General features: G+C 36.5%; 1 protein-coding gene across 1 annotated transcript in view; it reads left to right on the forward strand.

The window, feature by feature from the left end:
- Positions 1-25,727, forward strand: part of TBC1D5 (TBC1 domain family member 5) — a 577,752-nt gene that overhangs the window by 16,962 nt on the left and 535,063 nt on the right. The window contains exon 2 of the mRNA XM_074195734.1: positions 17,258-17,351. The gene's annotated coding sequence lies outside the window, so the exon portion shown is untranslated. The remainder of the gene's footprint in view (positions 1-17,257; positions 17,352-25,727) is intronic.

Below are 25,727 nucleotides of genomic sequence, written 5' to 3' on the forward strand. Positions count from 1 at the left end.
GGAACAGGTATTGGCCCTCAAGTTACCAAGAGAAAGACTAGCTGGATTATAGTTGGGAAGTTGTAAAGCATTTTCAGTGATCCTAAAGCTGCTCCTTAATAGAACTCATCTTTTGAACACCAAAATTTTCCTCTGAGGTTAGCTGACTGAATCATGGATAACTCAGGCTTTGTGAATCAGAATGGGGAAGGAGCCAAGGGTCAAAAGGTGACATATTTTATTAGGCATAATTAGGCTACAGCCTGTTTCCAGTCTTGATTTGTATGGAAGAAGGGTGTCAAAGATACCTTTCAGGATGTGTGTGATGAGAAAAGGAGATGAGCTCCTCATGGTGAGAGAGCAAGGGATAGTCACCAATGTAGAGTTTTAAGTGTGGTGCAGCTCCATCTCACTTGTGGGCTACAACCTCTTAGTGGGAATCGCCCAGAATGAGAAGGTGTCTCCAGTGAACCATGTTCCTGGTTTCCCCCCACATGCACTTAGGGCCTCATGGCACTCTGGTGCTCTCAATGGCTCTACTTCTGATAGTAAAGTTTTGGACACTGGTTTTGTTGGAGGACATCTTCATTAAAAATGTTTTCTGTAATTAGAATAATCTGGTGTTTTTGACAATGAGATTATTTTATTTAATTATCTTAAGTAAAATAATTCATTTTCCCTTCCATATATTGTATAGTCATTCAATATTTTATTAAATTTATTAGTGTGAGACTCTTTAGAGGATACAAAGAAGAACAAGCCTATATATGCTGCCCTCATAGAACTTGCTGTGCTGTACTATGTACATTTTGTTTTAGGTCTATTTACAGTAATGTAACTGAATTTATTTTTGTGGGAAAATAAATCAAAAGAAAGCTTATTCAGGAGAAAGGATGTCATCAGTGCTAGAGTTCCTCTTTTTTCTGCATTCTTTATCTTTTCCCACGTATCCTAAATTTATTTTTGTTTTAGTATTTAGAACCTGGACCCATTGTTATATTACCTTATAAATTGAGAACTAGCATTTGTTTATGAGAAGTGTTATTACAAGTGATTTTCCCCCCCAATAAATAGAAATCATTTCTAGAAATATTTTCTGGATAATGAACCTAAACCCACTTACCTGTTTTAGCTTATGTTCTCTGTTACAAAAGAATTTCATAGAGTCATTGAATGAAAGGGTCTTGTGAGAAAGCTTTGGTATTGAATGGGTCTTAATATTCAATTATTTATAATTTGTATGTTTATTTCTTCTAATAGAATTTTTGCCAATTTAGATTATTTTGTTCCTCTTTTAATACTTTATGAAATGTGGTGACTAGGGAAAGGTACATCTATCTTGAAATTGAATAGTGTAGTTGAATTTGCCTTGAAAAAGACTGTGTTTTATGAATTTGAATGATAAGGCACTGACAGGAGGTCTTTAACATTTTTTTCTCTGTAACAGATGTCTTGGCCTGCAGTGACTCCAAATCCCATAATCCTTCCAATTTTCCCCTCTACTAAATAAGTTTCAAAAAAGTGACATTTTTATCACAAGTGATTGACTTAATTCATGCAAACATTGCAGCTGAGTAAAGAATATATATCCAGTGAGAAGTACATTAGTATAAAATAAGATGTTAGTTTTTCAATAGCTTATTTTAACTTTTACTTCATGATATAAGATGCTCTATATTTGAGTCCAAAATAATAATGCATGTCTATCATAGGTTACCTTTAGTATTGAAAGGCTACAAGCTGTTATGCTAAATAGCCACAACTTGATATACTCTTCTTTGGCAATAATCAGAATTATTCTTGATAATGTCTATATTACTAAGAACTAATATTCTTTGGTACATGGGCATAGTATACATACATATCTTTTATTATCTTTTACAGACATTTGCAGAAACTTATGGAATTACTTATAAAGACAGTTTCAAAGCAGAAATAAAAATTAATCATATGTATTACATGTTATAATGTGATTTTTAAATAGTATTCATAAGGCATGTAAGCCCTGCCCCAGTCTGTTATCTAACTAGCTTTTTCTGCCTCAGTAGGACTCATTTCTTGTTCTTACCAGGAACCTAGCGGTGTGTGTTCTGTGTGTGTTTGTGTGTGTGTGTGTGTGTGTGTGTGTGTGTATGCATGTATGTACTCATGTCAGGACAAGCACTGGGACTCTGCACAGCTGAAGTTTCAAAAGTTTTAAGGTCATGAGGAGCATTTAAAAATAAGATTTGGGGCAGTAATGTGGGAGGAAAAGCCTTCTGCTGAGTGGCATAGGGAAGGGAGGAGGATATAATAGGTGACAAGAAAAAGTTTAGAATCAGTGGAGTTAGAGCAGAATAAAAGTAGCCATTAGAAGTCACCGTGAGGATGAAAAGTTGCTTTAGCTAGTGAGATTTAGGAAGATGGCAGGTCTAAGAGTAAGAGATTATGGTCAGGATTTCCATGTTCTTGTTCATGAAAGTGAACTCTTATGAGATTACCTTCTCATAAAATGGAGGCTTCAAAAGTTCTCGAAAGGTGACAGTGAAGCTACCAGATCTGAAGCTGTCAAGTATTTTTATTTTTTATTAAAAAAAATATTCTTTATTTTTTGATCATCTAAGCCCCAAAGGAGATTATGAATTGGTCTCAAGCCCAAAACTTCCTCTTGGAATAACTCAAGAAAGATTTTAAAAATCAAGTAGAAAAATTAGGAAAAGAAAGAAGAGGTATGCATAAGCTTGGAAAAGGTATCAAAATTGGATAAAACATCTCCTTCAAAAACACAAAACGGAAAAAGAAAGCAACCCCTTTTAAGACAGAATTGACCAAATGGAAAAGAAGTTGCAAAAGCTAACTAAAGAAAACAAGTCCTTAAAAATTAGGATTGGACAAGTGGAAACTAATTATTTTATGAGACATCAAAAATCAGCCACACAAAATCAAAAGAAAAAATAGAAGAACTTGTAAATACTTCATTGGAAAAATAAATGACTCAAAAAATAGATCCAGGAAAGATAATGTAAGAATTATGAGATTAACTGAAAGCCAGGATCAAAAAGGAGCAGCATCTTTCAAGACATTATCAAGGAAAACTGCCTGGATTTCCTAGAACCAGAGGGTAAAATAGTCATTAAAATAATCCTCCAATTTCCTCTTGACAGGAATCCCAAAATGAAAATGCCAAGGAATATTGTTACCAAATTCCAGAACCGTCAAGTCAAGGAGAATATATGCAGGCAGGTAGAATGAAACAATTCAAGTACTAAGGAGCCACAGTCAGGATTATGCAGGACTTGGTATACATTAAAGGATTGGAGGGCCTGGAACATGATATTTCAAAGGGCAATGGAGCTTGAATTACAGTTAAAAATCAACCACACTGCAAAATTGACCATACTCTTTTAGGGGAAAAATTGGGAATTCAAGTCTCTGGACTCTCAAACTTAAATGATGAAAAGACCAGAGCTGAAAATTTGATCTTCAAATACAAGCCATAAGATGTGCATAAAAAGGTAAAACAAGAAAGAAAAAAGAACATATCTGCACAATAACATTAAACTGTTTTCATCCTTCAGCTGGAAGATGATACGTATAACTATTGAGAATCATATTAGAAGGAGTGTATACATAGACTGAGGTTGTGGCCATATGTTGATTTTGATGTAATGCTATAAAAAAAATTTTAACTGGGAAAATAGGAAAGGGGAAGACAAAATAGGGTAAATTACATCCTATGGAGAGATGCACAGGACTATTATAGCAGAGGGAAAGAAGGGAGGGAGTGAATATTACTTGAATTTTACTTTCATTGAATTTGGCTCACAGAGAGGTAATAACAAATACATTTGGTTGGGTTTAGAAATTTATCTTACACTACAGGAAATTAGGAGGAAGAAAAGGGAAGGAGAGACAGAGAAGGGAGGGCAGTAAGAAAGAAATAGGAAGGGAAAGGGGAAAGAAAGGGAGAAAAGGGCTGATAGAATAGATGTCAGATAGAGAGGTGGTGGTCAGAAGCAATTCACTGGTAGAGGGATAGAGTGAAAGATGATAGAAAAATACAAACTCTGGGGGGTAGAATAGGAGGGAGGGTAAAAATAGTAATAATAACTATGAATGTAAGTGGAATGAAGAATAAGTGAGTCAAATAACAAATCATAGAACTAGTCAATAACTTCATCCAAGACAAAGGTAATAATGAGATACCATATCAAAATTTGTGGGATAACCAAAGGAGTTATTAGAGGAAATTTTATAGCTCTAAATGCTCACATGAATAAAATAAAGAGAGCAATTAATTGATTGGGCATGTGAGTATAAAACATTTAGATAAAGATCAAATTTTAAGATCCCTAATTAATTACCAAATTAGAAATTATGAAAATCACAGGAGAAATTAATTAAATTAATAAAAAATAAAATTAATAAAAAGTAAGAACTATTGAACTAAAAGACTTTTTTATGAAAAGATCAATAAAATAGATAAACCTTTGGTTAATTTGATTAACAAAAATAAAGAAAAGCAAATTACTGTATCAAAAATGAAAAGTATGAATTCACCACCAATGATGAGGAAATTAAAGTAATAATTCAGAGCTATTTTACCCAGCTATTTGCCAGTGATTCTGAGAATCTGAATGAAATGGGTGAATATTTATAAGAATATAAATTGTCCAGATTAACAGAAGAATGAGATACTTAATTAGCCCTATTTCAGAAAAAAAAATATTTTTTTGAATACACTGTCAATGAATGCCTTAAGAAAAATTCTCCAGGGTCAACTGGATATACAAATGAATTCTACCAAACATTTAAAGAACAATTAATTCCAATTCTAATTAAAATATTTGAAAAAATAGGTGAAAGAGATCTGTCAGATTCCTTTTATGACACAAATATGGCATTGATCTCTAAGCCAGGAAGAGCTAAAATTAAGAAGTCCCTAATGAATATTGATGCAAACAATTTAATTAAAATATTAGCAAAGAGATTACAGCAATGTATCACTAGGTTCATACACTATGATCAGGAAGAATTTATACCAGAAATGCAGGAATGGTTCAATATTAGAAAAACAATAAGCACAATTGACCTTATCAATATCAAAACTAACAGAAATTATATGACTATCTCAACAGATCCTGAGAAATCCTTTGACAAGGCACCCATTCAGTTTTCCTTAAACAGTAGTAAGGGAACAGCTGGTGGCAAAGTGGATAGAGCACTGGCCCTGGAGTTAGGAGGATCTAAGATCAAATTTGAACTCAGACAATTAATAATTACCTAGCTGTGTGACCTTGGGCAAGCCACTTAACCTCCTTGCCTTGCAAAAAACAAAATGATAAGTAGTAACTATCTAAAACCATCAACAAGCTTTATATGTAATGGGGATAAACTAGTGGCATTTCCAGTAAGATCAAGGATGAGATAAGGATGCCTATTATCATCTCTGTTATTCAATATTGTATTAAAAATGTTAATTTTTAAATAAGAGAAGAAAAATAAATTGAAGGAATTAGAATAGGCAATGAGGAAACAAAACTCATTCTTTGAAGATATGATGATATATTTAGAGAATCTTACTTAGAAAATCTACTTAAAAACTACTTGAAACAATTAACAAATTTTACAAATTTGTGGTATATAAAATAAATACACATAAATCATCAGCATTTCAAACAAAACCCAGAAGCAAGATATAGAAAAAGAAATTCCATTTAAAGTGACTAGACAACATAGTAGTACATAGTACGTGAACACAATTACAAAACACTTTTCACACAAAGTCAGATCCAAACATTCGGAAAAATGTTAATTGCTCATGGTAGGTTTAGCTAACATAAAAATCAAGACAGTTTATTTAAATTAAATTACTTAGTGTCATACCGATCAAACTACTAAAAAATTATTTTATTGGGCTAGAAAAAGTAGTAAAAAAATTCAACTGTGCAAACAATTCATTTGGAGCAACAAAAGGTTAAGAATATCAAAGGAATTAATAAAAAATGTAAATGAAGGTAGTCTAGCCATATCAGATCTGAAATTATATTATTAAGCACCTGTCATCATTACTGTTAGATACTCTAAGAAATAGAGTGGTGGATCAGTGGGATAAATTAGGTTAGGTATTAAAGAAACTTAAGGAAATGATTATTATAATGTACTCTTTGATAAACCCAAAGATATCAGCTTCTGGTTTAAAAACTCATTATTTGACAAAAACTGCTGGGAAAAATGAAAAATAGTATGGCAGAAACTAGTCATAGAACAATAGCTCATAACCCATATCAAGATAAAGGTTGAAATGGGTTCAGGGTATATGATACCATTAGTCACAGAATAGTTTAATCTATTTTGTCTATGGAGAGGAGAAGTATATATGGCCAAACAAGTGATAGAGAATATTGTAAAATGCAAAATGGATCATTTTGATTGCATTAGATTAAATGGGTTATGTGCAAATGCAACCAAGATTTAGAGGGAATGAAGAAATCTGAGAAAAAAAATTTTATAGCTATTATTTCTGATAAAGAACTCTTTTCTAAAATAGAGAACCAAGTCAAATTTATAAGAATACAAGTCATTTTCCAGTTGATAAATGGTCAAAAGATATGATCAGACAGTTTTCAGATGAAGAGATTAAAGCTTTCTATACTTATATGAAATGCACTAAATCATTATTGATTAAAGAAATGCAAATTAAACAACTCTGAGTCACCACCTAACCCTATCATATTGGCTAATATGACAAAAAAAGGAAAACAATCAATGTTGAAGGGAAAACTGGGTCACTAATGCATTGTTGGTGAAGTTGTCAAGTGATCCAACCATTCTAGAAAGCGGTTTGGAACTATGCCTGAAGGGCTATAAAACTACATACCTTTTGATTCAGCAATACCACTACTAGATCTGTATTCCAAAGAGATCATAAAAAAGGGGGAAAAGACCTATTTGTACAAAAGTATTTATAGTATTTTTTTTTGGTAGTGGTAAAGAGTTGCAAATTGAGGGATGCCCATCAAATAGAGAATGGTTGAACAAGTGTGATATGAATGTGATGGAATTCTATTGTTCTGTAAGAAAGAATGAGAAGGTGGATGTTGAAAAACCTGGAAAGACTTACATGAACTGATGCTGAGTGAAGTGAGCAGAACCAGGAGAACATTGTATACATTAACAGTAACATTGTGTCATGATCAGCTATGATGGATTTAGTCCTAAAAAATGTGTGACAGAATATGCCACATGTAGAGAAAGAAATCTGGAGTCTAAATGCAGATCAAAGCATTCTATTTTTACTTTCTCATATTTGTTTTTTTCTTATGTTTTCTTTCTTTGCGCTTTTGTTTTGAATCTTCTTTCACAGCATGGCTAATATGAAAATATGTTTGAAATGATTGTACATGTATAACCTATATTAGATTACTCACTGTCATGGGGAGGGAAAAAGGAAAAGAAAGAGGTAGAAAAATGTGGAACTCAAAATCTTAAAAAAAAATCAGTGCTGAAAACTATCTTTACATGTAATTGAAAAAATAAGATTAAAATCATAACAAAAAGCAATGGTTTGCAGAAATTGTATTTAGGAGTTGACATTTGCAACTTCATAGAAAATATTGACCCTTTCATGGTCAATTTTTGGAATAGATTTGTATACAAAAATTTTTGTGTAATTAAAATTTTAGCAAATGGAAGCATTTTAAAATGCAAGAGGGAACTCTGGTATTTATGATTAATTTTTCTCTAAAGGGAAGAATGCTTTGTTAAGTTATTCTTTTGACTTATGGATTTTTTTTTCCTTTTATGGAGTTTCCTTAAAATGGGTATACATATACTGTGTAATGTTTATTCGAGATTCTCTTTCAGTTTCATTTGGATTGCATTCTTTGAAAATAAAAGATCAAATCTTCATTAATACAATGATGCTATTTGTATTCATTTTAAACAGGAAAAAGGAGTCTTTGAATTTATCATAGTTTCTCAGCACACTAATGTTTATATATATTTTATTTTATGTTTCAGTGAAATTTTTTCTCCATATCTTGAAATTTTTCACAAATTAGATCATTTTATCAGAAATATGAGAATAAAGAAACATAAAAGATTGACTTCAGTATTTTTAAGAATAGTTTCTAGAATATGCTTTTCTTATTTTTATAGAAAATATGGTTTTATAGAAAAGAAAATTCAGTATGTTTTCCTTTATAGCAAACACTTTCATTAAGGAAAGTTGTCTGATGAAGAACTGAAATAATTGTCTCTTGTTAGATTGAACTTTTGTGGCATATTGCTTGAAGCGAGTGGGTATCAGTTCAGATTTGGAAATGTATTTGTAGGAAAAAACTAGGGTATTTGGCAATTTTGATTTAAATAAATAGTGCCTTATTTTTTAAAATAAGTGTTCTGGAAGTCTCCATTTTAGTCATGTAAGTTAGTGCATTGATTGTTCTTTCAAATCTTTCCTTATGTTTGTTTAAGTGCCTCTCCTTTCTGGAGGTATAATGGAGCTTCATTTCTGAAGCCTAATTTTTCAGACATTGATCCTTATACTGGAATTAGAATAAAATTATCTGGTTTATAGTGCATGACCTGTGGTGACCTACTATAACATTTTTCTAAAAAGGTTACAGGTGTATATTATCTCCAAAAATATAATTTCAAGTTATAATGACTTTATGATAATATCTTTGAGCTTAAATTATCTTAAATTACATATCCTAATTAACATTTACTTTATAATTATATATTTGAAAAATTAATTCTTTTTTTTACAAAAGGCACTTAAAATTAAGTCTAAGTAAAAGCTGATTTAAATAAAAACTTGGGAGAGTCTTAATCATTGGTTTTTATTCACCTTGAACTTGAAATATATTTTTATATATTCAAAACAAAAAAAATCTGTGCATGACATATGTTTGCCTAGTTGTCTTAAGATTTAATATTTAATATTTATTTTATAAATAAGCTTCATAAGCCATTTTTTCTTAAATCAGATTGAGTTTCTGTATAGATTAGGTAAAAGTTTATAATTACAAAGTTATAAGGAGAATTTTAATTTAGGATATTTAACTTGTAATTAAGTTTATCTAATCACTAGTTAAAAACTTTTAATTATGTGATATTTGAGGACCTAGATTCCTGTAGCTTTCATTGTTTTTTTTTTAATCAAGAGGTCACCATGCCTTTACCTCTTTCCTCTCCTTTTGTATTTGCTGTATTGCTGTCATCATTACTGTAATGCTCCCCTCTGCTCCCACTGCCTCATCAGGTTCTGGCTGGCTCAAGTCGGTTTTCTGTCCCTCCTCCCCATCATCCAGCATTTACTTTGACTATATTGTCTATAGTATCACCCTAAACTTGAAAAAACTCAAGGCAGGTTTTCTCCCTGTCTTTTGTCTTTTCATCTTTAGCATCTGGTATGGGGCCTGGTACATAGTGGGTGTTTAATAATTATTGATTTGGATGGTCATTAGTAGGAGTTCAACACATGCTACTTGAATGGAACTCACTCATTTTCCTGCCAGTATTTTCAATCTAATATCAGTCAATCTTTTATTTAATCTGCATGTGTAGTATAACTGATGAAATCACCAATATTTTCTAGATGTTTGACATCTTTTGTTACTTAACAAAACTCTATAGCAATTCCTTCAAGAGCTAAAATGCTAAGTACTCTGTATTCTAATCTTTAAAACTTGAATAAACACATTTTTTGAATTTATGAGTATTTATGCAAGGAATTAGTCACTTAAACTTTTAGACTGATAATATTTTAAGGTCAAATTGTTACAGATCATATTATTTAAGATTTAGTGATACATTTCCAACCTAGATGAGGGCTCAGTGGGACTTGCTTGACAAATGGGCTCTGGGAATGGGGGGGAGTTGGAGAAAAAAAATGACTATTATTTTTATATCACAGATTTCTAGTTCACTTTTCCTCCCTGCCCACAATTGTGTATGTATGTATGTGTGTGTGCTTGCATATATGTGTGGACATGCATGTTTATGTGTGCAGGAATGTGTCTGTATTTATATCATTCTAATTCAGTAGTCTTTCACCTTGGAGGTGCATTTCCTTATACCATCTATGGGACCAAGAGCAGTCATTACAATTACTCTTTGTTCAACTTAGTATAATTTTGTTGGTTTACCTTGTTCATCCTTTGGCAAACCTAACTTCTGATGTCTTCGCTGTCCTTACTCACATATTGCTGAAATAAGATGGAAGGAATACTCTTCATCATAGCAAGGCAATGCTTGTATTTTCTTAAATTTGATTTTCCTATCTCACTCCCCATAGTTGATTTTTCAGACCTTCTCTTCTTTACTCAGACCTCCCACAACTGCCCCATTCCCCCAGTTGAGGACCTCACCTCTTTTCTGTGAAGATTGAGACCTTTCAATACAAACTTGCTTTCTCTCCATTCTATTCATCTCAAGAACTTTTGACATCACCTCTCACTTTTACTCTTGTCCTCTACTAATTTGACAATGAAGTGGTGCTTCTCTTTATTAAACTGTCTATCAGCACATTGCAACCTCAGTCCTTGGCCCTCTCTAACTTCCTGTGGCCTAGTCTCCCAATTGTCTGCCTTTCTCTGTTTACTGGTTTCTTCACTACTGCTTTCAGATTTCCACAGTTCTCTCCTAGCCTTAGAAAAATCTAAACCCTGTCTCCTCAAGATATTATCTTGACTTTCTTTTCTCAGTCAGACTGAAAAAGGCTATATTTACATCTTTTACGTCTGTCTTTTTTTCTTAATTCTTTAGTTTGATTTCTGATCTCATCACTTAATTGAAATTGCACCAACAGAACCATGAAAGATCTCTTAATCGCCAAATCTAAGCGACTTTTCTCAGTCTCAGTCTTTTTTTTTTGCTGTTTGATTCGATCTACTCTCCATTTCTTTCCTTACTCTCCTCTTTGGGCTTTTATGATGCTCCAGTCACCCAGTTTTTCTTGTTCTACATCGTTCTCAAGTAACCTTTGGTTCTCATCACTCATACCACTCTCTCTAATTATGGACTTTCTCCAGAGCTTTGTCTGAAGTCTTCTTTTGTCTTCCCCTACTATGGGGTCCTGGTAGAGAAAGCAGCCTAGAGATCAGGGAACAAAACCTAGAGAAGAATGAAGACCTGGACATGGTGGACTTAAGAGCATCAGGCTGAAGTCTGGAAGACTTATCTGTCTGAGTTCAAATCTGGCCTCAGACACTAATTAGAGGTGTGACCATGGGCAAGTTACTTTACCCTGTTTGCCTTAGTTTCCTCATCTGTAAAATGAGCTGGGGAAGGAAATAGCAAGTTGTTCCAGCATCTTTGCTAAGAAGACCCTAAAATGGGGTCACAGAGTCAGACAAGACTGAAAAATGCCTGAGCTGAACAAGAAAGGGCTCAAGAGGAGGGGCCCATTTGAAAATAACTTGTGTTCAATAAAACTTTGAAAAAATAGTTCTCCTTGAAGGAAATAGCCAGTGAAGATGAAGGTACTGTAAGGACTGAGGGGTCTCACTGCTTGATAGGGCTGCAATATCATTCAAAATCAGAAGGGTGTTGGAGCATGGTGGTAGACCCAGCTTCCAAGTTTAGAGCTCTGTTGGGGAATGAATCAAGAAAGAAATTCATAGTCAGATATAGTGAGATATATGAATCCATCACAATAAATATTGACATATTTGGGGTTGTTCACTCAATATTTCATCTTCCTGGGGATTATACCTAGTAGTTTTAGTGTTGTAAAGAATTTAGTGATTTTTTTTCCCCAATAATTCCAAATTATTATCCACAATGTTGTATTACTTCCTGTCCACCTAAGGTATATTAGTATTTGAGTGCGAGTACCTTCCTTTTGTTGTAAGAGTCGCACCCCACTCTAATTCACTGAACCATATCTTGTAATAAACCTGAGGTGTGCTCAAGCTCATGTTTACTGTTTCCAGCACTATCTATCCATATTATCTTTTGCTTTCCCCTTCTCCTTTGACTTTCAATCTTTTCAACAAAGTCTGACTTCTCATTATATGGTCAGTGTATTAAACTTCAGCTTTAGGATTTGTACTTTCAGTGACTCCCTTCCTATAACCTTTCTAACCAAGACAAATTTGTCATCTTTGCCTGTTTCCTGGCTGAGAGATATTTCAATTTGTTTTTCTCTATTCATAATTTGTACAGTCTTTTCATTTAGCTATCAATGGTTTATAATTTTTTGACTATTATGCTTATAGTCTGAAATATTCTTATTATGCATTCATACAAATATGTATATATTTGTAATAGGATAAGACTTTGGTTAGAAATAATTCATGCCAACTTTTCCCACCCCCCCAATTTAATAGGAAACTTAATCATTCTGATTTTATTTGGGCAAAAATGTCTTAATATTATGTAACTGAAATTATTTTGTTTTGCATTTTGCCTCTATCCCCTGTGGAAGTATATTAAAAACCTCTTCTTTAGATTACCTGAAAATATTAAATAAATATTTCCCTGAAGTCTTTTCCTGACTTTTTTCCCTTTAGCAAAATAGTTTGTATAGGGTCAAAAATAAAAACTAAGGACCTAAAAGGTGGATGAAATTCTAGTCAAGCATTTATCAAGGTCCTGAGATGTATTTGGTACTGCTGAGCATTGTGGGGCAAAGAAAAGAGAAAAGACAGTCCATATCTTTAAAAGGGATTTGACTAACCGCTAAATAACAGTGCAGACTAGGAAAGCAGCTATTTATTTAGTGTTTACTATGGCCCTCTGATAAATGTTAGGGTACAAAAAACAAGCAAAATAGGGATAGCCTGGCCTACAGGGAACTTAGATTAAAATAGCGAAGACTCCACAGAAAAGAGAGGGTGGGAGGGGCTGAGTCAGATGAGTGGGTGTGGCAAGTTGGCAAGCCTGGGTTAGCCCAGACCTGCCCCCCCATGGGCCCTCCACCAAATGGACACTTTAAGTGGAACTCCCAGTGGGAGAGAGGGCCTTAGGGAGAGATGTTCCCCAGCGAATGGACTGGGAGAGGGACTGTTCCAGAAGGAGAAATCAGGGAAATTCCAGGGTGAGCCAGAGAGGCATTGTTCTTATAGATGGAGTAGAATATTAACCCCAATTATAGTTTATTTTATTGTGACATTTCACATGTTCAGGATTCCTGTATGTGTTATTTCAAAATGTGCTGTCTTAGAGATACTTCTGAGAACATGAGGGGTCTGCTGGTTTGGTCATCTTTTCTGAAAATGCTTGGATTTGGAATAATAATAATAATAATAATAATAAATTAATAAAAATTATGTCTGAAAGACTTGTACCTAAAATACAGAGTGCAATATTTTTCTTTAACCACCTTGTTTGCTTAAAAATTCTTCCCTCTAAGCTTTAGAAGGATTGTCAATGCCTCCATTCCCTTTTTAAAATTTTTTTATTTTTTTAAATTTAATATTTTCTCATTTTGTACATTTTTTATACATTAATAAAATATTCTTGTTTAAGAGTAAACAAAATACCCCCCCCCAAAATACAGACTCACTTGAGCGATAAAGTAAAGGGTCGAGAAAAAAATTAAAATTAAAATTAAAAAATAATAGTAATAATTGTAGGTATGGCCAGGTGGCGCAGTGGATGGAGCACCAGCCCTGGAGCCAGGAGCACCCAAGCCCATATCCAGCCCCGTACACCCAACAATCAGCCAGCTAGCTGTGTGACATGCAAGCCACCCCAACCCCACTGCCCTGCATAAACCAAAAAAAGAAAAAAAATAGACCTAAAATAAAATAAAATAGTAATAATAGTACGGGAGGCTGGGTGGCGGACAGAGCACTGGCCCTTGAGCCAGGAGCACAGGGTTGGAATAGGGCCTCAGACACCAACAATCACCCTGCTACGCGGCCCCAGGCAGGCCACCCAGCCCCATTTGCCCTGCACCCCCCCCCCAAATAATAATAAAAAATGTGCTTCAGTCTGTGTTCCAACACCAACAGCTCTGTCACGGGTGGATCACATTCTTTATGATAAGTCCATGACAAAAATTACTTCCATATTTTTCCACCTTTGCCATTGCTTGTTTCTTTGTTTGTTTTTTAGGTTTTTGCAAGGCAAATGGGTTAAGTGGCTTGCCCAAGGCCACACGGCTAGGTAATTATTGTCTGAGACTGGATTTGAACCCAGGTACTCCTGACTCCAGGGCTGGTGCTTTATCCTCTGTGCCACCTAGCCACCCCTCACTGTTGCCATTGCTGATCACAACTCCCTCCTTTCATATTTCTCCACTACCATGTACTATATTTTCTCTCTCCTTTCACTGACTCTACTGTAGGGTAGCTGAGTGGCACAGCAGACAGATCCCTGGTCCTGGGGCCAAGAGGCCCCAAGCCCACATACCACCCCTTAGGCCCAGCATCCACCTGGCCCTATGGTCCCGGACAGGCCATCCAATCCCAGCCCCTTGCAAGAAGTAAAAAAGAAAATGCATTATATCTGACCACTCTTCCCCCATGGTCCCTCCTCTCCTCCTTCATTCACATCCCCACCCCTTCCTCCTGTCTCCCCCGCCTTCTTACTCCAGATGTCTATACCCCATATATATGCTGTTTTCTCTCCTAGCCACCTCTGATGAGAGCGAAAATTCCCCTATTCTCCCCTGCCTTCCCCCCTTCCATATCATTGCAATAGCTCATTGTAATAAAGAAAAATCTTATTATATGAAATATCTTGGCCTATTCCCCCTCTCCTTTTCCTTTCTCCCATTACATTTCCTTTTTTTCTATTGACGCCATTTTTATACCATATTTTATTTTCAAATTCAGCTTTCTCCTGTGCTTCAACTATAAAAGCTCCTACCTGCTGAGAAGGTTCATATGAGTATTATCCGTGTCATTTTTCTATGCAGGAATACATGCAGTTCATCATCATCAAGTCCTTCATATTTTCCCCTTCTCCTCCAATCTCTATGCTTCACCTGACTCCTGTATTTGAAGATCAAACCTTCTGTTCAGCTCTGGCCATTCCAACAGGAACATTTGAAATTCCCCTGGTTCATTGAAAGTCCATGTTTTTCCCTGGAAGAGGACATTCAGTTTTGCTGGGTAGTTGATTCTCGGTTGCATTCTAAGCTCTTTTGCCTTCCGGTATATTATATTCCAAGCCCTATGAGCTTCCAATGTAGTTGCTGCTAAGTCCTGTGAGATCCTGATTGCAGCTCCATGGCATTTGAATTGTGTCCTTCTGGCTGCTTTTAATATTTTCTCTTTGACTTGGGAGTTCTGGAACTTGGTTATAATATTCCTGGGGGTTCGTTTTTTGGGATCTCTTTCTCAGGGGGGATCGGTGGATTCTCTCCATTTCTATTTTGCCCTCTGCTTCTAGTATATCAGGGCAATTTTCCTGTAGTAATTCTTTGAAAATGATGTCAAGGCTCTTTTCCTGATCATGACTTTCAGGTATTCCAATAATTTTTAAATTATCTTTCCTAAATCTGTTTTCCATGTCAGTTGTTTTTTCAATGAGATGTTTCACATTTTCTTCTAATTTTTCATTCTTTTGGTTTTGAAGTATTGAGTCCTGATTTCTCAAATTCATCAATCTCCCTGAGTTCTATTCTTTGTCTGAAGGATTTGTTTTCCTCAGAGAGCTTTCTTATCTCCTTTTGCATCTGGCCAATTCTGCTTCTTAAAGCATTCTTTTCCTCAATAACTTTTTGAACTGCTTTATCCATTTGACCTAAGCTGGTTTTTAGCATGCTATTTTCTTCAGCATTTTTTTGGATTTCCTTGACTAAGCTGCTGACTTCATTTTCATGTATTTCCTGCATCTCTCTCCTTTCTTTTCCCAGTTTTTCTTCTAGCTCCCTCATTTGATTTTCAGTCTTTTATGAGCTCTGTCATAGCCTGAGCTCAATTTCTGTTTTTCCTGGAGTCTTTAGATGCAAGAACTTGTGCTTCCTCATCTTCAGACTGAGTGTTTTGATCCTTCTTGGGCTCACAGGCAAAATATTTCTCAATAGTGTTCGTCTTGTTTCTCTGCTTGCTCATTTTCCCAGCCTTAGCCTGTTTTGGGGGTGCTTCCTGAGCTTTTGGGACACTCCCACAAGGGTCTCAGTGTGTGAGGCTCTGTCCTCCCTCCTGGTCTGTGAATAACCATATGCGCCCCCCTCTGCCACAGGACTGAGGTGGGGGGGGCCCTGCTGTTCTATGCGGGGGGCCTAGATTGTGATCAGGATCTGAATGTGGTCAGAGCCCCAGAGTCCTGTTCCAGAGGCAGAGGACAGAGCTCATAAGTCTCTCTCTCTTCACTCCCCTCCCTCAGCTCAATGGGCTCATGCCCTGGGGGCTCCTGCTTACCGGCTCCACCTGCTTCTGTTCCTGGATCTGGGCTGCCTTGTCTATGCTGCTGGCTGTGTGCCCTGAGGGCTGGGCTTCACATGCTCCCTCTGGCAGAGGTCCCCCGCTGTTGCCCCAGTTTGTGCCTGGTGCTCCCCAGGGGCGTAGGTCAGGAAACTCCCCTGCTGTGAGCTGCAGCTTCCAGCGCCCTGGGGCTGCCTCTGGAGGCTGAAGTTCTTTCGCTCTGGTGGACCACCCCTCTGGCAGGCCACCCCTCCGACCCCAGGGAGCAGAGCCTTTCTGCTCTTTTTCAGGTTACCTTGAGTAGGAGAAATGCCTCTCCGGGTCCCTCTGTGGGTTCTGTCTCTTGAAAATTTAGGTAGTCCTTAGTTTAGAAGTTTTATGAGAGAGCTAAGATACAGGATCCTCTCTTGTTGCCATCTTGGCTCCGCCCCTCTTAAAAATTTTTATAAGTTGATTTTTATCCACTTGATTTTTTGTAATTGTATGATTAGACCAAATTATTGACACAACATAATTTTATTTCTAGAGTTCCTGCATTCACTCTGTTGTCATCCTCCAACAGAATCTCCCCATTCAGAACAAATTCAATTCTTTAGACTCTTGTGACAGAATTATATATCTTTGGTAAACGTTATCTTCTTCTTTCATGCTTTTTCTGTCATTTTTTTCAAATAACATTAGCTTCTGTATCATATTTTTTCAAAAAATCTTAAATAATTCTTGAGACATGACTTGGAGAAAACTTGGGGAAAGGGAGTTTCATTGTCTAACATGTAATTGGGTTAATGAACATCCCATGGAGTGTATCAGTTAATTCACTGAGAATGACCAAATTGGAACTGGGACTAACAGGAGAGTGGAGAGAAAGGGTGCATTTCTTTTGGGGAATTGTGAAGTTCCTTTAATAACTCAGGCTTATAAAGGAAGATGGGATAACAGGTGCATGACATTTGTTTCCTTATGTCCTCCAGTGTCCTTGTGAGGCCAGGAGAGATTGAATAACCCCTGGGCTGTTCACCTTGTGATGAATTATGGGTGGATGTGAACAACAGTCACCTAGGACAGGTAAGAAGGATAGGCTGTGCTCTGTTTTCTTTCAAGGAGGATCCTAGGTAATGAGCGTTTTGTTTTGTGCAGAGTACAATGTTGGCTAAAAAGTAGTCTCTAACACATTGTTCTCTGGTTTTCCAAGTAATTTGTGTGAAACAAGGAGCCTTTTCTAACACTAGCATAAGGTTCCTGAGTTCATTGAAAGCTGTGCCACTAAGCTTGTTTTGGACTCTTCTTTAGGCTGTTCTAGGCCACTTCCAGCTGTCCTGATCAGTATCTGGCCACTGGACCCAGATCTAGTTCACTTGCATGTCATGATATCTCTTCCCAGATGTCACAGTCTTCGAGTACGAAGAACAAAGATAGCAACAAACAAACAACAGCAATATTCTATACTATTCAGAGATTAATTTAATATATGTTGTATTTTCATCGCTTTATTTTTTTCATTGAACACTTTATCTCTGTGATTAGTTTTGATTGCATTTGATCCAGATTTTCCCAGACTTTTCCTGTTTAACTGTCCTATTTCAAATTCCTTTAGTGTTCTTGATGGTATTCTTTCCTTAAAAAGAAAAAAATTAATAATTCCCAGCCTCCTTATTTTTATTCCTTTCCTCTCTAGATAAAAATGTAAATAAAAATCCTTGCTTCTTCTGCATCCAACCTTAACTTGAGCAATATTCATTTGTGGTATGTTTCTAAAAGAAGTTTATTTCCTCATTTCCCTTTATAGGCTCTTCTGAACTTTTTTCCTTTCATTCATTGCCTGTATGTCTTGATTATTGCCTCTATGTCCCTCCCCAAGGGAGAACTTTTTGGTATATATATTCTTTATGTTCCATAGAAGAGGGTACCTTTTGAGAAGGTAAAGGGTGAGATCTCTGCCCACTTCAGTACTAGTTCATTTCTAGCTCTCTCCTCATCCTTCCTTTTCTTTTCTTTGTTTCTTTTTTTTGGGGGGGGGCAGAGAAGGATCTTCCATCTCCTATATACTCCACTCATCTGTCGGTTTGTGAAGGAGATAGTGGTATGGCAGGAATAATCTCTGTCCCTAAGTCATTTTTGGCCTGATTTTATTCCCACCTACCATCTCCAGTTATTTCTTTTTAGAAAAGAACTTCTCTCTAGATTCATCTGGAGGGAGATGCAAACTTAGGATACATGCTCCTTTCTTGGAAAATTTTATTACATCCTCTACAGATCTCAAAACTCTACTGAGCCCAACCTGACTAAAATGTGATTGGTAAATATTTAAAAAAAATAAATGAAAAATTGTATTTTAAAAACTGATTCAGCATGTGACTCACAAGGGATCCTTGTGGACACTGTTCTCAGACACCCATTCCCTGCCCCACTCTCATAGCCCATTACACATCTCTGTCTGTCACTGTCCCTCACTTTTTCTGTTAAAATATCTATTATCCCTTTATTTTCCTCTTCTAAAGGAGTCCACTATTCCATTCCCTCCCTCCTGAGTTTCTCTCCAACTGCAGTACTCTTCTGTAGAATTTTGCAAGAAAGAATTAGCCAAATTGGGTTGCGTAGATAGCCGTTTCTTTCTAGAATTTTAGCTCTGAGAGGATATATGTATGTTTGTCTATACATATGTGCACATACCCACCACTTGAGAGGATGGTTGGGTAAAATGAGAATCATTTTTAAATATGAGGGAGGCTTGGGCACTCCATTTAGCAGCAGGAAGGAGCCAGTGGATCAGGACAGGTTGGTGTGTGGAGAGAGAGTGTAATCCTCCTTAGGAACTGGGATCCAAGGGAGAAGTTGAGGGCTTGGATTTTGAGAAAAGGTCCATTTTATAACTGGAAGTTCGAGGATATGGGCTAGAATCTGGGACAAAAACATCCTTGCTTTATGACCTTTTTGCTTCAGTTTCGTCATTTCTCAAATCCAGTGTTATCAATAAACATGTATTAAAACATTATTAATACTAATGTGATATTTCTATCTAATGAAATTGTTTTGAGGATCAGATAAGGTGGAGAAAGAATTTTTATGAAATTATTAGACTCAAATTCTTATTTGGGACAGCTAGGTGGCACAGTGGATAGAGCACCAGCCCTGGACTTAATAATTGCCTAGCTGCGTGATCTTGGGCAAATCACTTAACTTGCCTTAAATAAAATTTTAAAAAAGTAGGACTATTAATATTTTCACCACCCATTTCATGGAGTAGTTTGTAAATCTTAAAGGACTGAATCTGTAATTGCATTGGTATAGTCTATCCATTAAGAAGTGAATTCCTCATTGGGGTCACTCCTGCCAATGAAGGTCAACATTTTCTCTGCCATTTAGAATCTTACAGTTGCTTAGGGATATTGTTGGAGGAAGAAACTTGAATCCAGGCCTTCCTGTCTCCAAGGGAGACTGTGAGCTATGTTTTTGTAAATGTTAGCTGGTGTGGTCCAAAGAGAGTTAACCCTATGGTAATGGTTGTTTTGTCTTGATAAAAAGAAAGCCTGGAAATCATAGACATTTAGAATTAAATATAAATGTGAAGCATCCAAGAGATGTATAGATCCAGGCAGTAGAATTCATAGTACACAGGCTGGGGAAACCTCAAATACACCAATAGAAATTGAAGAATCTAGTTGGCAGAAAGATTATATAAACCTAAAGGAAGGTTTTTCTGGCCTGGGGATGAAATACGCAAAACGATCTCGGGCAAAGGTAAATTGATGGGAGTGATAGACATAACATCTGGTCAGATGTGAAGTTTGTAAAACTGCCATTTATGACATCAGTACTGGTCAGCCAAATGAGTATAAGAAAAACTGCACAGAGGATTTGTTGGTTTGTTTTTTGCGTTTATCATCAGTTAGAGAGAGATGTGTGGAGGTGGGAATTTTTTTTTTTTTTTTTTTTTGGTTCATTGCTGAAGATACAACCTTGTGGTAAGACTGTTTTTGCTCAGGATTAGGTATAATTTCCAAGTAAAATAAATAAGTCTGAAGTCTAAATATACAGGTTTTTTTTTTAAACTGACTATATCTTTTAACCTATATGGATGTTCCTATTATAGTATAAAATCTCAGAGAAGAAATAACAGAGAAATATGAAATATTTCTCCTTCCCTCAAGGAACTTATAGCCTAATTATCTTCTCATTCTTTATTCATATGACATCCATAAGAATCAAGAAAAAGTAACAAAAGGAGTTAAAACAAATAGCAGAATAAGATAGCATTTTTTTTTATATTGAGAAAACTTTTTATATTAGTGAAAGGTGCTTTTCTGAATATCTAACTCCTCCTTCCTCTGACCCAGCCTCAGACAGGGTCTTTCTCAGGGTAGCCAGAACCAGACAAAAACACCATGTGCTTTCTCTCCTCAGTACCTTTCTGAGTCAGTCCTAAGCTGCTGGCCTCTAAGACCAACTTCAGAAAGTTAGGACAAGTCACACTGCCTTCAAAGGGAGGAGGAATGCCCAGTGGATGTAAAAACCTAGAAAGCAAAGGATGCAGACTGGTTGTTGTTATTTGTCCTTTGTTCTCAAAGAAGACCATGACATCAGGGAGGTGATGCCATGACACACCTGTGAACTGGACTTTAGTGAGAGGGGGCTGTGCTAAGTCCCTAACCTCAGTTTTTCCTCCAGAGCCATCTGGGTCCAGTGACCAGATAGGAATCAGGATCTTTGATGGCCCTGGATGTGAGGCAGTCAGGGTTAAATGACTTGCCCAGGGTGACACAGCTAGTGAAAAGTGTCTGAATCTGGATTTGAACCCAGGTCTTCCTGACTCTAGGACTGATGCTCTATCCACTGTGCCACCTAGTGCCCCGTAGAATGGTTAAATCTAGTTAGCTTAACCTCCACGGTTTGATTTCTTTCTTGTCTAGCATGAACTTTCTGTATATAATGTCTTCTTGGTTGGTGCTGTCCGATGTAAAAAGAAATGGATCCATTCTGGCAGTATATTGATTTAGAAATTCTCAAATTCATATTATCTAGTGTATTGGAATTTTATTTATTTTCTTAAGCATTTCCCAGTGCCATTTTAATCTGGTGCAGCCTAGTAGTTGGACACATTCTACTTTAGACTATAACTTTTTGCCCTAGCCTCTATTCCTTTACATTTTAGCTAGTTAGCTAAAATTATTATTAGAATTTTGTTCCTTACTGCTGATGCTCTAGGTAAGCCTAATGGGGCATAGGCTCGGTGAGCTATCAGAATCTGCTTTACAAAGGGTATTGAAGATATACCCCCCCCCCCCCACTATCTATACAGAGCAGCAAGCTTCCAAGAAAACTTCCCCCACGAGTTCACAGGCTCTGACCCTCTTTGAGGGCCACCTTACTTTACTTTTTCTAGAATCACTGCCCAGTCAGGTTTCCTGGGAATTTTTTCCTAAAAATTTTGATGTGACTTTGACATCCTTTCTTTGTGCTTTCACTTTTTTTTTTTTTTAGGTTTTTCCAAGGCAAATGGGGTTAAGTGCCTTGTCCAAGGCCACTCAGCTAGGTAATTATTAAGTGTTTGGATTTGAACTCTAGTACTCCTGACTCCAGGGCAGGTGCTCTGTCCACTGCACCACCTAGCTACCCTTGTGCTTTCACTTTAAAGTTGGATCAGCCACTCTAAGTTAGAGGTGAAGATAGGACATGCCTGAAAACTACAGATCAAATTTAGCAATTTACCAAAAAAAAAAACCCCAAAGAAAAAACAAGAACTACCAAAAACACCCTCAGAGGTGTAAAATTAGACTTGTTTACTTCTCTGGAGAGGAGTATTGTTGAGAAACAGCTTGGCTTTACAAACATAAATTGTTGTCAAAGAAGATAGGGGATCCTTTGGGTTGTATTTTTAACTGCCAATTTAGAATACTATAAAGCAGGCACCAAAGATAGTATTCATTTGCTTTGTCCAAAAAGGAAAGGTACTTTCTAAAACAAATTTTGATAAAAACATGAGAGGAAGAAGTAAGTCATGTGAGGATACTTGTGCATTGCTTTAACTAACTGTTTGAATGTAATCACACAAAAAATCATTTGACTGTCAATTTTTTTCTTGCCAAACCATGGCAGTCTATCCAAAGAATACCCTTTAGTTTAAATAAATGGAGCTTATGATTTACCTTATTACCTAAAGAGAATTGGAGACTTACTTGATAGTAATTTAGCAAGAAGCAAATTGGCAATTTTTTTAAAGATGATTTAAGATATTTGAATGAATAAATTTTAGTACTCAGATGACATAAATGCCGCTTAACTTTCAAATTTTTGACTTTTCTTTTGGCAGGTCTTTTTCATTAAGTTTTTCTGTGCATCCTGTCAATTTGCTTAGCCTCTGTTGAAATCATGTGTCCATTGAACCTTACTTCATTTTCCTTTTTTTTTTAAATTGTCACTTCAATGCTGTTCTATTCTAATTAGTTACTCTTCATTTTGGATTCAGGTTCTTTAATTCTTTTTTTTTTAAAGGTTTTTGCAAGGCAATTAGGTTAAGTGGCTTGCCCAAGGCCACACAGCTAGGTAATTATTAAATGTCTGAGGGGGTATTTGAACTCAGGTCCTTCTGACTCCAGGACTGGTGTTCTATCCACTGCACCACCTAGCCTCCCCCAGGTTCTTTAATTCTGCCAATAATTTATCTTCTTCAGGCCATATATTTGTTATTTGTTTCTTTTTAATCTATGCTTTTAGGATTCTTATTTTTCTTTTGCACCATTTGGGAAATGCTCCTGTGGTTTCATGTTCTCTCAGGATTCCACAGAATTCCCTTCTTTACTGGTTTTGCTTCAGTTTCCTTCATTTTTTAAATATTTACTAACTGATGTTAGGACCCACTTAGATGTCTTGAGCCATCCTCTTTTCTGTTTTAATAACTTGCCTGTTGATTGTCTGTTGAATTTTCTTCCACCTGAGATCTTTGGTAATTTCAGTCATTTCCCCTTATTTCTCTTTTGTGGCCTCAAAGCTATCTCAGCCTTCTTCCATGTTTGAAAATATATTTTTTCAGAGACTTTCATGACGTTTTTTCCTCAAAGTTCGAACCTGTCCTAGTCAGGTACCTATCCTCTTTCTTCAGACCTGTTGTAGTACTACAAGTGTGTCACTGTCCTGTCCTATTTACTTCTGTCTCTTAGTTCTCTGATTAAGCACTGAAACCCTGCAGACCTCCACTCTTACATCTCCACATGGCCTTCAGACTTACTGAACCCATTGTTCAGTGGATAGATTAAATCCAGCATGTCCTAAACAGAACTACCACCTACTATCTTCTCTATCATGGTAGAGGGCAATGAACTCCATCTAGGCCCTTTGACTCATGGCCTAAGACATCTTAGATCCTTCATTCTCTCTCATTCCTCATGTCCATGCTGTCACCAAAGTCTGTTAAGTTCACCTTTGCCACATCTCCCGAATATATCTCCTTCTTTCCTTTGACATGGCCTCCACCATCACCTCACAACTGGACTATTGCCTTAAGTCTTTCTCCATTCCAGTCACTAAAGTGGTTTTCTTAAAGTGAAGATCCGACCATTTTACCTGGCAACTTAAGAATGAATGGGCATGTTCAGTGGCATTCATTGAAATCAGGGAAACCTGAGTTCAAATTTGATTTAGAATAGCTGTGTGACTCTGGAAAGGTCTTTTAACCCTGTTTGTCTTAGTTCCTTATCTGTAAAATCAGCTGGAGAAGCCATTCTAGTATCATTGCCAAGAAACCCCAATTGGTTTCTTGACTGGGGTCATAAAGAGTCTGATTAAACAACAAAATGACTGAATAACCACAACAGCCACCATCTCCAGTGTCTTTCTTTAACTTTCATAAGCAGATACTAATGCTCTGTTTGGCATTCAAAGCCCTGAATAACCTAACTCCCTCCTGCCTTTCGAGTCATCTTCCACCTTCCTCCTTGATGACTCTGGACTCCTGGAAGCTACACAAATAAGACCCTCCATCTCTCTGCTTAGGGCCTTCTCTCTGGCTTCTATTCTTTTCCACCTTCCTTTAAGTCTCAACTAAACTTTCTTTTTTTATTGGAACTCTTCTCCTTCCCCTCTTAATTCTAATGACTTCCCTCTCATAATCATTGATGTTTAGTTTGTTTTTTATATGTTGTTTCCCTTATTAAATTTGTAAGCTCCTTGAGGACAGGGTCTGTTTTTTTGCCTCTTTTTTTTTTTTTTTTTTGCATCTCCAGCATTTAGCAAAGTGTGTTAGACCTGGTAAGCCCTGAGTGATTGATTGATTGATTGCTCTAGGCATCTCATACTTGCCCCCTACTTTATCTTGCCTTCTTCCAGTTGGAAATGGGTAGGATTGAAATGGGCTGTTGGTTGCTCCAGAATGATTGGGGGTGAGGGCAAGTAGATGCTTCCCCAGCAGCAGTGGTTTAGTTGAACTGTGCTGCCTCACTGTAGCTTGAGACCTGGTGGAGAAAAGTTGTTGAGTTTTACAGTTAGGAGCCAGTCTTCTCTTCCTGTAGTGAGGCTACTCGGCTTGGCTCGCAGAGATGGCTGCAGTGAGCATAATGCTGATTTGAGAAGTTTTGAGAGTTTGTTAGTTCTCGAGAAAGTCATATATTCTGGAAGGTCAATGAACCTTCAGAACTAAAGAAATTAACTTCTTATTCATGTATTTAATGTAACACTTTCAAAGGCCATTGTCCATTTATCTTGAATAACAATATATGATGTTTGTCCTTTGTTCTTCAAAGAAGACCATGATATCAGGTGATGCCATGACAAGCACATGTGTGAATTGGATTTGCCTGAGGGGAGCTGTACTATGTAACCATAGTTATATAGTTTCTCCTCCAGAGTCATTTGGGTCCAGTGGCCAGATATGAATCAGGATGACTGGAGATGACCCTGGATATGAGACAGGGTTAAGTGGCTTGCCTATGGTCAAACAGCTAGTAAATGTCAAGTGTTTGAGGCTGGATTTGAACTCCTGTCCGCCTGATTCCAAGACCAGTGCTCTATCCACTGTACTATCTAGCAACTAGGTGGTTCAGTGGATAGAGTACCAGCCGTGGAATTAGGAGGACAGGAGTTCAAATTTGGCCTCTGACACTTAAGAGCTGTTTGACCCTGGACAAGTCAACTATAGATACAGATATAAGTATAGATATAGATAAATACATATGTAGAATGAAATATAGATAACCTGTTTATATCCAACTGTGATCTAATGTATTTGTAATCTGACATTAATTTCCAGAATGCTAAATAAGAACTTTTAAACTGGATTTTCAGAGAAACAAAATTATTTTGAAATAAAACATTTCCAAACTCAAAGACTGAGTTAGTTTAATGTGAAGTTTTTCAGTCTTGGGAAGGAGATTGAGATTGAGAATTACTCTTTTGTGTTTAATAGTGTTGCAATACTGTTTACTCAGTCAAAAGGGATAAATTACTTAAATG

This window comes from Macrotis lagotis, chromosome 7 (genome assembly GCF_037893015.1).
Source record: "Macrotis lagotis isolate mMagLag1 chromosome 7, bilby.v1.9.chrom.fasta, whole genome shotgun sequence".
NCBI classification, from domain to species: domain Eukaryota; kingdom Metazoa; phylum Chordata; class Mammalia; order Peramelemorphia; family Peramelidae; genus Macrotis; species Macrotis lagotis.